The sequence below is a fragment of the Ictidomys tridecemlineatus genome, chromosome Y (genome assembly GCF_052094955.1).
Source record: "Ictidomys tridecemlineatus isolate mIctTri1 chromosome Y, mIctTri1.hap1, whole genome shotgun sequence".
In the NCBI taxonomy this organism is placed as follows: domain Eukaryota; kingdom Metazoa; phylum Chordata; class Mammalia; order Rodentia; family Sciuridae; genus Ictidomys; species Ictidomys tridecemlineatus.
In genome coordinates this window covers 26,597,904-26,610,269 of record NC_135494.1, presented here as the reverse complement: position 1 = coordinate 26,610,269, position 12,366 = coordinate 26,597,904, and the positions used below count along the sequence as shown (strand labels likewise).

Sequence of the window (12,366 nt, the reverse complement as noted above, 5' to 3'; positions counted from 1 at the left end):
ACCGCACCTGGCAGACTCTCTGTGCCTCAGAATGGCCCAACTTTAGAATTGGATGGCCTCCAGAAGGATCTTTCTACTTCCCACTAATTTAAAAAGTCAGAGATATTATCTTTGTCTTTCATCTGGGGCCACATAGCCATCCAGATCAACAGCCATATATCTTAACTTGGCAGGACCTCTATGAATCTCCTCCTCCATGGGTGAAGTCTTTTCTTGTCCCTGCCCCCACTCCTACTTCTTCCCCCACGATTCTGTCTCTCAAACCCTCTGCTCCTCCTCCTCCTCCACACTCTATTCTCCCTAAATCTCAAGATTTGACTCTACTTAACTCTCCTCCCCCTCCTTATTCCCTGCCCGCTTCTCCCAACCCCCAACACCCTCTAAGTAATTTCCTTGCTGCTGACTCAGCCTCTCAACCATTGGAGGAAGCTGAGCCGGCCCAGTACCCTACAGATGACTCCCCCATGGCACACACAACCCCTCCTTGCCTGAAAGAAACAGGCCCAGCTAAAAGAACTCAAAGAACCCGCCGACGTTTTCACACCAGCCTACTTGGGATAGCTGCCAACAACTCCTAGGGACTCTCTTCATGACAGAGGAACAAAAAAGAATCTTTCTGGAAGCTAAAAAAAAAAATCCTCAGACCAGATGGGCAAACGACACAACTTCCCCTTGAACCAACCCAACTGGGACCCAACACCTTTGAAGGTAGAGATTATCTATTCACTTATCACTGCACTCTAATAGCAGGTCTTTGAGCAGCCACTAAATAACCAACTAATTTGTTCAAGGTAAGAGAGATTATTCAAAGGCCTGATAAATTTTTCTCTATGTTTCTAGTGAGAATTATGGAGACATATAGGAGATATACTCCTTTGGATCCTCAGGCAGAGGATCAAAAGGCATCTGTCATGATGCCCTTTATTAGGCAAGCCGCCCTAGATATTAAAAGAAAGTTACAATGCTTAGATAGATTACAAGATATGACTTTGAGAGATTTAGTCAGAGAAGCTGAGAAGGTATATTATAAGAGAGAAACTGAGGAAAAGAAGGAACAAAAGAGGGAGAAAGAAAGGGAGCAAAGGGAGGATGAAAGAAGCAAAAGATAGACTGAGGCACTGACTAATGTCTGGTCACAACAACAAATAGGCCAGAAGTTAAGAGACAGGAAGACAGAAAGGGATACCTGGGTCCACGCCAAAAGCCACCTCTGTCTCAGATCAATATGTCTACTGTACAGAAAAAGGACACTGGGCTAAAGAGTGCCCTAGAAAGAAACTGCCATGCCAGTCAGCCGTTTTAACTCTGGAGGATGACTATAAATGTCAGGGCTCAGATTCCCTCCCTGAGCTCAGGATAACTTTTGAAGTGGAGGGGACCCCAGTAAACTTTTAAATGGATACAGGGGCAATATACTCAGCCATTAAGGCCCCATTGGGCCCTCTAAAAACTAAAAGGTCTCTAGTTCAAGGGGCTAATGGCAGTAAATATCGGGCTTGGACAACTAAGAGGACCATGGACCTGGAAAAAGGAAAAGCCCATCACTCCTCTCAAGTGATCCCAGAATGTCCAGCCCCATTGATGGGTAGAAATCTGCTCACCAAACTCCGGGCCAAAATAACTTTTAACCCTGAAGTCCCCAAAATTAAATTTCTAAATCTTTCTGTAAAAACCCCTATACTCATGGCTTTACCTATGTCAGTAGAAGATGAACATCAACTTTTTACATTCCCCAAGACTGATCAAACAGGTAAGCTATCCCAAAAATGAATAACAGATTACCCAGATGTCTGGCCAGAAACTGCTAGGTTAGGCCTAGCCTTAAAACAACCTCCAATAATGGTGGAGTTAAAAACCTCAGCCTCCCCAATTAATATTAAACAATATCCTCTGAGCAAAGAAGCTAAAGATGGGATAAGGCCCCATATTCAGAAATATTTGGACTTAGGGGTCCTAAGGCCCTGTCAATCAGCCTGGAACACTCCCCTGCTACCAGTAAAAAGGCCAAAAACTGGGGGCTATCGCCCCATTCAAGACCTAAGAGAGACCAACAACAGAGTGTAGGACATTCACTCCACAGTTCCTAACCAGTACAATCTGCTTAACACCCTGAACCCTGAGCGAAAATGGTATACTGTCCTGGACTTAAAAGATGCTTTCTTTTACTTGCCTCTGCATAAAGATAGTCAGTTGCTGTTTTCTTTTGAGTGGGTAGTCCCAGAAACTGGGACATCTGGTCAATTAACTTGGACCAGACACCAACAGGGGTTCAAAAACTCCCCAACTCTCTTTGATGAAGCCCTCCACAGAGATATCAACAACTTCAGAACTATGCACCCTGAAGTCACCCTGCTTCAATATGTGGATGACCTGCTACTGACAGCCAACACCAAGGAAAACTGTGAGTCTGGGACCCAAGCACTATTATCCGAGCTTCTGCCAAAAACGCCCAAATTTGTTAGCAAGAAGTAATCTTCCTGGACTATTCCCTTAGGGGCGATAAGTGATGGCTCACTGAGCCAAGAAAACAAACCATTGTGCAGATACCACCCCCATATAACAAGTGAGCAAATAAAGAGGCTAAATTGGCAGCCCTAAATGGAGTAACCATGTTAACATTTTCCACACCGGGAGAACATAAGGACACTGACACTGAACTCCTCGACTTTACTGAGCCCATGAAAGAAAATAACTGAATGGGTAACAAAAGCCTGTTGGGTCTATCAATTTGTTAATGCTTACCCTTCCAAGCTCCCTGTAGGAAGGCACCTTCGAGGGACCAGACCAGGACAATTTTGAAAAGTGGACTTTACTGAAATTAAGCCAGCAAGGAATGGACTTAAATATCTCCTAATCTTTGTAGAGACATTTTCAGGATGGATTGAAGACTTCCCTCCCTCCACCCCACACACAAAGAAACGGCACAAATGGTGATCAAGAGGATCCTGGAAGATATTTTTTCAAGATATGGCCTGCCTAAGGTAATAGGGTCTGATAATGGACCAACGTTCATGGCCCAGGTAAGTCAAGGGTTAACCATACCCTGGGGATTAATTAGAGGTTACATTGCACTCATTGACCCCAGAGCTCAGGACAAGTAAAAAAATAAATAAAACCATTAAAGAGACCTTGAAGAAATTAAGCTTAGAGACTGGCATAAATGTTTGGACTATGCTCCTGCCTTATGCACTGTTTTGTACAAAAAATATACTCCCTCTGTTTCTTTGTGTAACTTCACCCCCTATAAAATTCTCTATGGTGCCCCTCCTCCAGTAAGGGACCTAACCCTAACTCTAGGACCTAACAATCCCTTCCACACCCCCTTGCTTGACAGACTTAAAGCTCTTGAAAGAACCCAGCAATACCTGTGGAAACAGCTGGCCACTGCCTATCAATCTGGGGATGAAGGGACTCCACGCCGGTATCAAGTGGGAGACTTCATCTATGTAAGAAAACATCAGGTGTCATCTCTAAAACCCCGCTGGATAGGATCATACCAGGTGTTACTTTTAACACCTACAGTGGTAAAAGTAGATAGAATCACTTCCTAGATCCATGCCTCTCATCTCAAGCCTGTGCCCTGTCCAGACTCTGGCTGAAAATTGGAAAAGACTGATAAGCCACTCAAACTATGTATTCACCATGTAGATAGGGCTATAGATTCTCCCCTTGACCACCATTAGTCCTAACCCTCATCAGCTCATTCAGCAGCAATGGCTGATCATAAATCCTACTGGACAGGAAGTAGGGTCTATCTCGAATACAGCCCCCTTAGGGACATGGTGGCCATCTCTCCACCCAGACATTTTTCAGTTGGCTATAGGTCTTTTTTATTGGGTATCCCTGATGAAGAGGATCCCACTAAAATTCCATTAAATCCCTTCCATACCATAGATAATAGAAACAAACATTAGAGATGTAGGAACAGGAGAACTACATGCAGGTTGGCTAACCTAGATTACTATGTTTGTTTGGTGGACTATCAAAGACACAAAAAGTCACGGCTGTGTGGGGGGAAAAACTGACTTCTTCTGTAAGTCATAAGGATGTAAACCTACAAGGGCTACCTGATGGAACCCAAACCTCTGCCAGTTCTCAGACCATTGCCCCCCTTGCTGAAGTAACAGGTACTGAGGTATCTCTTCACCCATTCACTTCTCTCTTCTCCTGTCAGTGCCCATACCGGGTCCCACCATGTCCTCTTACCAGCTAACCCAAAGCTCAAACCAGCTGAGGAGAGCCCTCAGACCCCTATCCACGATGTAATGAAAATGGCCTTTAAAGTTGCTTTATCATTAGTAAAAACAGGTTACTAAAAATTTAAAGTCCCTCACAAGCTTTTTGGGATACTAACTCCAGTCTTTTCCTCTGTTCTACCTGTTCTACTACTCAAGTTTTTGTTGCTAAGAAAATCCCAAACCCCTTTCCCATCATTCTTTTACATCTCTCCTTCCTCATTCTCAGATCCATGGAGCTGCTCTCAGAACCGCCTTCCCCGTCATCCCTCTCTATACCAGGGCCACAGAAAAGTCTTAACTAGTCTTCTCCAGAAGTCTTCACTACGGCTGACTTTAGGACTTTCAGAAAAAGAGTCCCTATAAAAAAGTTCAGTACAGATAAACTTCCTTATTTCATGTTGCCCTGTTCTACTTGGCCACTGGCTGGAAAAATCAGCACTCCTAACCTAGACACCCCCTTACTAATTTTTCACAGAATATGTGAACAAGGCCTCTGGCCTTGAGCTGGGGCTTCACAGAGATGGTTACATTTCTAAGATAAAAAATTTAGTAACTGGGCTCTATGGTAACAGCTGTCAAGGGAAAAAAAACGAAAGAAAAAATTCTCCCCGTCTCAGGTGTCCTTGAAATGTTAACTTGCCCAGAACAGAGGAAAAACCAAAAACAAAAACTGCTTTTTGTGAACTTCTGCAGACTGTGAACTTCCAAGCCCCTTCCCATACATGCTGAGTACAAAATTCTAAAACTACCCAAACTTGGGGTTCAAGGGATTAATTGATTACAACAGAAGCAATGCCCTCTGAATCCAGTTGCAACCAAATAGAACTGTTTTTCTTTCTTCAGTGCTATCTTAGGTGCCTGCCTTATCCGTCCCTACAACAGTATAATTCTATATACTTAAACATTATTTATGTTTTCATAAAATGGTTAACAGATGTGATTAATTATGTAATGGTTCAGATGTTTTCCAGAGTGCTCTATCATGAGGCAGGTTCATTTAAAGATCAAATAGGGGGGCATACAACCCGCTTCCACCGAGAACTTGTATCCCTCACTTTAGCCATCTTATTAGGAATGGGAATTGCTGAAGGGGTGGGCACAGGGACCACTGCCCTGGTCCGTGGTACACAACAAATGACCCAATTAGAAACAGCAATAGACCCAAACTTAAAAATATTAGAAACCTCCATCACAGCTTTGCAGGAATCTTTAACCTCTCTCTCTGAAGTTGTTTTACAGAACAGGCGAGGGTTTATGAGAGAAGAGGGCCTTTGTGCTACATTGAGGAAAAAAATGTTGTTTTTATCCCGATCATACTGGAGTTGTAAAAAAATCTATGAGTAAATTAAAAAGACGCCTTAAACAGCATCAACGAGAGAGAGAAAAACCCAAAAAGGGTGATATGAGTCTTGGTTCACACAGTCCCCCTAGTTAACTACACTTTTATCAGCCCTGGCCTGTCCTCTAATAATTCTTATATTGTGGCTAACTCTAGGACCCTGTTTGCTCAATCTTGTAGTTTTCTTTCTTCAATTCCAAATTGGACAAGTCAGACTTATAATAATTAGACAACAATATACCCTACTAGCAGACACAGAATGCGACACCCCTCAATGATCACTTTTATGATTAAAAGTAGCCAGAAGAAGAATTAAAAAAATAAAAGTTTAATAAAATAGGTACTTGTAACTCTGTTTTTCTATATGCTTAACAAAACACTGTTGAAATCTTGTTCCCAGGATGTGTTGTCCCCAACTGTGAACTGTTTGCTAATCTTGTTCCCAGAATGTGCTGTCCCCAACTGCCAAACTGCAGGATGCACTCCCTCACTTGGTTGCAGGCAAACTGCCCACTTGCCCTGACCCCTCAATAAACTTTCCTCCCTGCCCTCTCCAAGAAAATTATATAAGATCTGCTCAAGCTGTTCTCAGGGCTCTAGCTCTCTTTGCTAAGGTAAGCTCTCGGCCCCAGCAAGCTGGTCCCCAAATAAACCCTTTTGCTTTTGCATGAGGCAGTCTCTTGGTAGTCTCTTCCTCTGATGTTTCGCCGGTCCCTTACAGTCTCCTTTAAAGGATGACTTTTCGGTGAAGGAGTAAATAGAAGCAAAAAATTTGGAGGCAATTCATGAAAACCTGGATAGGTTAGTATCTAAACTTGAGGAAGAAATATTCTCTCTTGAAAAAGATTTTAAAGAAGAGAAATGTAAACAACCTCAACTAGATGAATTGAGGATGATCTATAAAAAATATTAAGTACCTAGAAGATTAATAAAAATCTCTTAGATCACAGATGCCTGGAGCTAAAACAACTTTGAGCCTATTTCAAATGAATGAAGAGGAATTTAAGGAAGCAAAACAAGAGGTTTCGAATGAAAATTTCCAACTTTACAAAAGTCAGAAACAGCTTTTATTAGAAGTTGCGTTATGAAAAGAAAAAGTGAATGGCATTAATAAACAGAAAATGACGTTTGAACACACTAAAGTACATGGAGAACAAGTTCTAAAAGGTAAACAAAATCACATTAAGTCTCTGAACACTTTCTGCAGATAAAAGATTGGGGTTCTGGGCTTAGAAAAGACCTAACAGATGATGGTAACTTGGAATTGGAAATGAAGAGTGTTGGTGCTTACTTGGAGGATCAGCCAAAAGAAAATTTGAAGAGATGGTTTTATGCTGCTAAGTTAAAGACCTCTTTTAAAACCTTAGAAGGAGAAAGAAATTAAATTTCTTACTTTATTGTTTAAAATTAATTGAACTAAATGAAGAACTTATAGAGAATATTTAAAATTTTAAGACATAATAATCATCATTGCAGTCAAATAATACACAATTTAAAAGTGAGAATCAGAATCTGCAGCAGGAACTTAAAATCATTGCTGAACTGTATCAAGAAAATGTAATGAAACTCTAAAGAAATTAATAATAGAGGAAAATTACCAGGTATAGAAAGAGGATAAACTCTCCAAAATGTAAGAAAACATCAGTCATGCAACTGAACAGCTAGAGAACTACAGAAAGCAAGTCAAAAATCTTGAAGAAGAACTGGAGAGAACCATTTATTCTTATCGGGGACCAATTATGTACTATGAGAAAAAAAGCATATGAAAATAAGTTGGCAGCTCAGAGTGGTGAAAGATACCTCAATGATTTAAAGAAACAAAATGCCCACAACAGATAAAACTGAAAATAAATTTAAATTTAAACTAGAAGAAAAAGATCTTTAAGCACTTGATGATTCAAATTCAGCCTTTGGCAAAGAGAATTCCCCAAATGGTTCCTGACCATTGGGTCGACGACCTTCATCTGAAGTGAGAGATCCTTTTTTGGAAAAGAAATGTCCACTCAGACTTTTACCTTTGCTTCAAATGGGATGAGAAAAAAGCCCAAGAATCCTCTGGGCCCTCCTATTATCAATGAAAGAAGATAATCAGGCTATTATGTGATAAAAGATCCTCAGAGTATCTTATAACATAGGAGCACTGTCAACTCCATGGGAACAGAACCCTAAGATGATCAGGGCCCCACAAGGCAAACCAAATTCTGATCTATGTCTTTTTCTACTAAGGCAAGATGAATATTATTCCAATTATGGTTGACCATCTTGGACCAGCAGAACTCAGAAGTTTTACTATGTCAACTTTGGATAGAATGGATAGGCCAATGTCTTCAGAAATGGAATCGAGTAGAAATGATATCCAATTTGATTTTGGTGATTCCAATGTGCCGGATTCATCTGTCCCTGCTAAAAATAAAGCAACTGGCTCTGGCTTTTATTTCTCATTTTACCCTCCAATCAGAGGTCCATTGTTTCCAATCAATTCAAGAAGTCAGTTGATGAAAAGAGGACCATTTTTTTATTCTCCAGCTCCTCCAAGAAACATGTATGGAGCATCTCGAGAATATTTTCCACCGAGCCCATCACCTGCTCCATTCTCAATGTGACTGTGTTTTTTTTCTCATCTTCTCCCAAGATCTGAATTTCCTTCCTCCCTCCCTGACATTCTGAAAGTATAACTGAGTTCCCTTCAAGGTTAATTCCATCTTCAAAGGCCTGCTTCTGAAGCACAACAACAATCCTGACAATATTTTGTATCTGTTTTCAAAAGTAATGTATCTCTCATTTTTAGTATAACTAACTGCTTTTACTCAAGTGATTATACTTTTGCTCCAATTGAAGCCTAATAAAATTATATTTCTTAGAATTACATTTTGTAAATAAAGGTGGTTTAAATGTGAATTTTATTAGTTAATTATTTTCATTTTATTTTATTTAAGATAGTGTAACTTACTTTGATTAATTTACTGTTGTATAAGCAACAATTGGAATATTATATACATAATCTTGCAGTTGTGATATTTTAAAATCTAAAAAAAAAGCTTGTGCCTTGATACAATTAAATGTTCTTATTATAACTGTAGCAAATGTAAACATAACTTTATGCTTAGTGAAAGATTTTAATATATTTAAATTTATTTTAATATATTTAAATCTTATAATCAAACTAGGTAGTTTTTCAATAAAATAAGAATAGCTAGAGCATATTAAGAGTAAACAATAAAACACAAGTATGTCATATAAATAGGAAATTTCAAATATAAAATATTTCAGTTCTCAGAAAAGTTTTCAACATTAGAAACCACAAATTAAGTTCACTCAGCCCCCATTGCCTCTTATATTTATTTTATGCCCAATTATATAAAATTAAGAATTGTATTCTGCTCTGAGCTAGGTTTAATTATTTTTATTTTTGAATAGAGAGGCATGTGTTCAGGGTACAATGTGCTCATTCAATGAAGACTTGTGTAGTAGAATGGGACATTCCATGGGTTAAAATTATATTCCAATGAGTATAAAATTATGCAAAATCACAGATTGTATATGCAGGAAATTATGTGTCTTTAAATAAGTGGACTTGCCCATAGTGGCAAAAAAGAAAAATAAATGAGAAATCAAAGAAGATAAATTTTTAGATCAATAGGAAATAGCCTGATAAATTCAGAATGAGTATCATTGAAAATATGAGGAAAGAAATAAGGATGAAAAAGATGGAAATGTGTAATATGCATTTCCCAAAGTGCATTAAATTGATTTTCAAATTCTCACATAGGGGCCTGAAATTGTATACAGTGTGAACAGTTATTGACAATGGCACGAGCTTGTTGGGAATAAATGGAAAACTTCATCATTAGTGATTGAGTATTTTGATGAAAAAAACAATGAGATTTTACAGCATCTTAAAACAAAAGATAAAGTGATCTCATAGCTGTGTCTGAGTGGATGATATTCTCTATCAAAGGTCCTGGAATCTTAATGTGGCTTTGAATATGAGCAAGAAAGATGGAAGACATATTATGCTGTGAAAGAGTTTAAAGAGTTTTAAAAAAAGACATTAAATTGCATTCCAAATGAGGGGATAAAACACCTACAAAAATATGAGGAAGAAGTTTGGCTGTATATTAAGAATCTGTAACAATGTTTAAAGTAGTAGAATATAATCTCTTTGGCAGGATAATGGCAATTAGTTCAGCTTACTGTGGAGATATTTAAGGCAAGAGCCTATTGTTTTTTTAACAATGGGAAAGAAAAAGGAGAAAGTAGCTGGGCTTTAGTTGTAATTTCCAATTTATTTATTTGAGAAACCATGTTATTGAAGATTAATCCCAATTATTTTCTATTTAGTTTACTTATTTTAATGATAAAATAATAATATCAGAACAATGTGATTATCAGTATTAATTGTCTCTTCTCTGTTGAAAAATTTTAAAAACAATGAATGTTATACTACATTTTTGACATTTTTTAGAAATAAGTATTTTATTGGGCCTGGGGATGTGGCTTAAGTCGTAATGCACTCTCCTGGTATGAACAGGGCACTGGATTCCATCCTCAGCACCAAATGAAAATAAAAAAGAAATAAAAATGTTGTGTCCACCAAAAACTGAAAAATAAATAGTAAAAAAATTCTCTCTCTCTCTCTCTCTCTCTCTCTCTCTCTCTCTCTTTCTCTCTCTCTCTCTCTCTGTCTCTCTCTCTCTTTCTCTTTCTCTTTAAAAAATATTTTATTGTCTGGCCATCTAAAAACATTTTTCAGTTAGAATTTTATAAACATCTATATTTTTATTTTATTAATTGATTTGAATTGAATTATTTCGCTCCATTCACTCATTTAAATTTTAATCCATGAGTGACAATTTGTGTAAATGCCATTTTGATACCAAATACATAATATATAGATAGGACAGGCCTGCATATTTGGAAATTCCAGGTATAAAATCAAGTAGCTATGATGGACACTGAAGTCAAAAATTATATTAGAGTTAGTGCCAGATGAGATTGCTAAGAAGCATGAAACACCAATCTGTGGTCCAGTAATCATGAAGCTGATCTTGGAAAAACCAATTAATAGTAAAGCAGTTACAGATAAGAGAACATCAGTCATTGCAGGTAGGGTTCTTTCACAGTCTACCCCTGGAACTCTATCAAAGACCATAACAATATCTGAAAGTGGTTTTATGGAATCAATTTTTAATTCTACCAATGCAGATGCCAAATTAAATAGAAATCTCACCTTTGAAATCACCAAATAAAGCTAATAACAATTAAATAAGCTCTGCATATCATCACTGTTGGAGGAGTGAGCATATCACAATTTAAAACAGCTATTCTTCTGAAAACCGCTCCCAATTTCTCTGAAAATGCTAGCAACTGTTCAGCAGATTCAAATGCCTGGAAGGAAGTTTCATTATGTCTGATTTGATACTGCCACAACAGCCAGTATCTTAACCCAAAAAGTTAGTCATAATCACAGGACAAGCATTAAAACCTCTTTAGGAAGCAAAGCCAGTTGTTAATACAACCTCAGTGCAGATGTCAGCTCTATTGTTTCAAGCTCAGGCTATTCAACAAGCTGTCCCCAAATCCATCAATCAAGCTTCAAAAATAGTAATTTACAGCCAACAACAGCAATGGCTTGTTATGCCTTCCACCCCATTGTCACAGATCCAGCCCCAAATCACTAAAGTGCCACCAGGTACTGTCCTGGCACCAGCTTCAGGAACAGGAATTGTGGGTTATGCAGAGCTTCCAACTCAGTATAGTACTTATCTACAGGGGTCTTTATATGTGTGTATAGCAGTCAGCTCTAATTATACTGGAATTTCTGGTATCCAGACCCAGAAAAGTCTTTCATTCAATGGCATAATCTCATCAGTATCTGCCAGTCAGCCCAGAAATTCCTGGAATTGTATAAAATCACTATTAGAAATTATACTGTAATTGCTTTGTAAATGGCAAATTTTATAACAATTGCAGTTTTACTAATTGTTATAACAATTTGGAACATGGAAATGAAAGGCAAAAAGTATAAAGGAATGCATTAACAGAAATACAGATTTTAAGCCTAACATAGGAAAAGGAAATGGGGAGAAGCATATTAATATCATAGCAAGGGATGTATTTGTTAATGTCAGAATATCATTAAAAACTACTGAGTGCTGCCAGGCAAAAATAATGTGTTCTTCAATATGTAAATGTTTTGGCTGTAAGAATTTTGAAGAAATACCAGAAAAAGACATGGATGTATTTGTCAGAAAAAAACTGAATTAAGAGTATAGCAATAAATAGCATGAAGACTACATTATCTTATCAGACTTGCTTACTAGGCCAACACTAGCATTGAACAATGGAGGAGTAAAATTGCCATTTAAATTTATAACTAAGGAAGTAGTAATTGTCTTCACACCTAGGCAGATCAGACAGTCATGAAGAGAGAATCAAAGGCAGCAGAAGATTGGATTATCCTTGAGGGATTGGGACGCTGTTTGATGTGCATAATCAATCCTACAGGAAAAGCAAAAAGTGACCCTGGTTCCATAAATTGCTAACTCTTTCACAAGACTGATAAATGGTCCTATACAAAAATGTTAGGGATTCTTGACTTTTTTAAAGATAGTCAAATAATTACTTATTTTAATTTAGTTCTTTTTTAAAAGCAATATGAAATTATAATATTGAAAAAGAAGAAATAAGAAAACATTTTATATCTTAGTTAATTCTATGCCTTTTCTAGATTGGATTTTTCTTTTTAATTTTTTTCTTTACTGTATTATTTAGATTCTTAATTTCCTC

The 12,366-nt window shown here is 37.8% G+C and overlaps 1 pseudogene; it reads left to right on the top strand.

The window, feature by feature from the left end:
- The first annotated feature begins 1,515 nt into the window (after positions 1–1,515).
- On the top strand, positions 1,516–12,122 carry LOC144371908 (protein lin-54 homolog; annotated as a pseudogene).
- Positions 12,123–12,366: the final 244 nt, after the last annotated feature.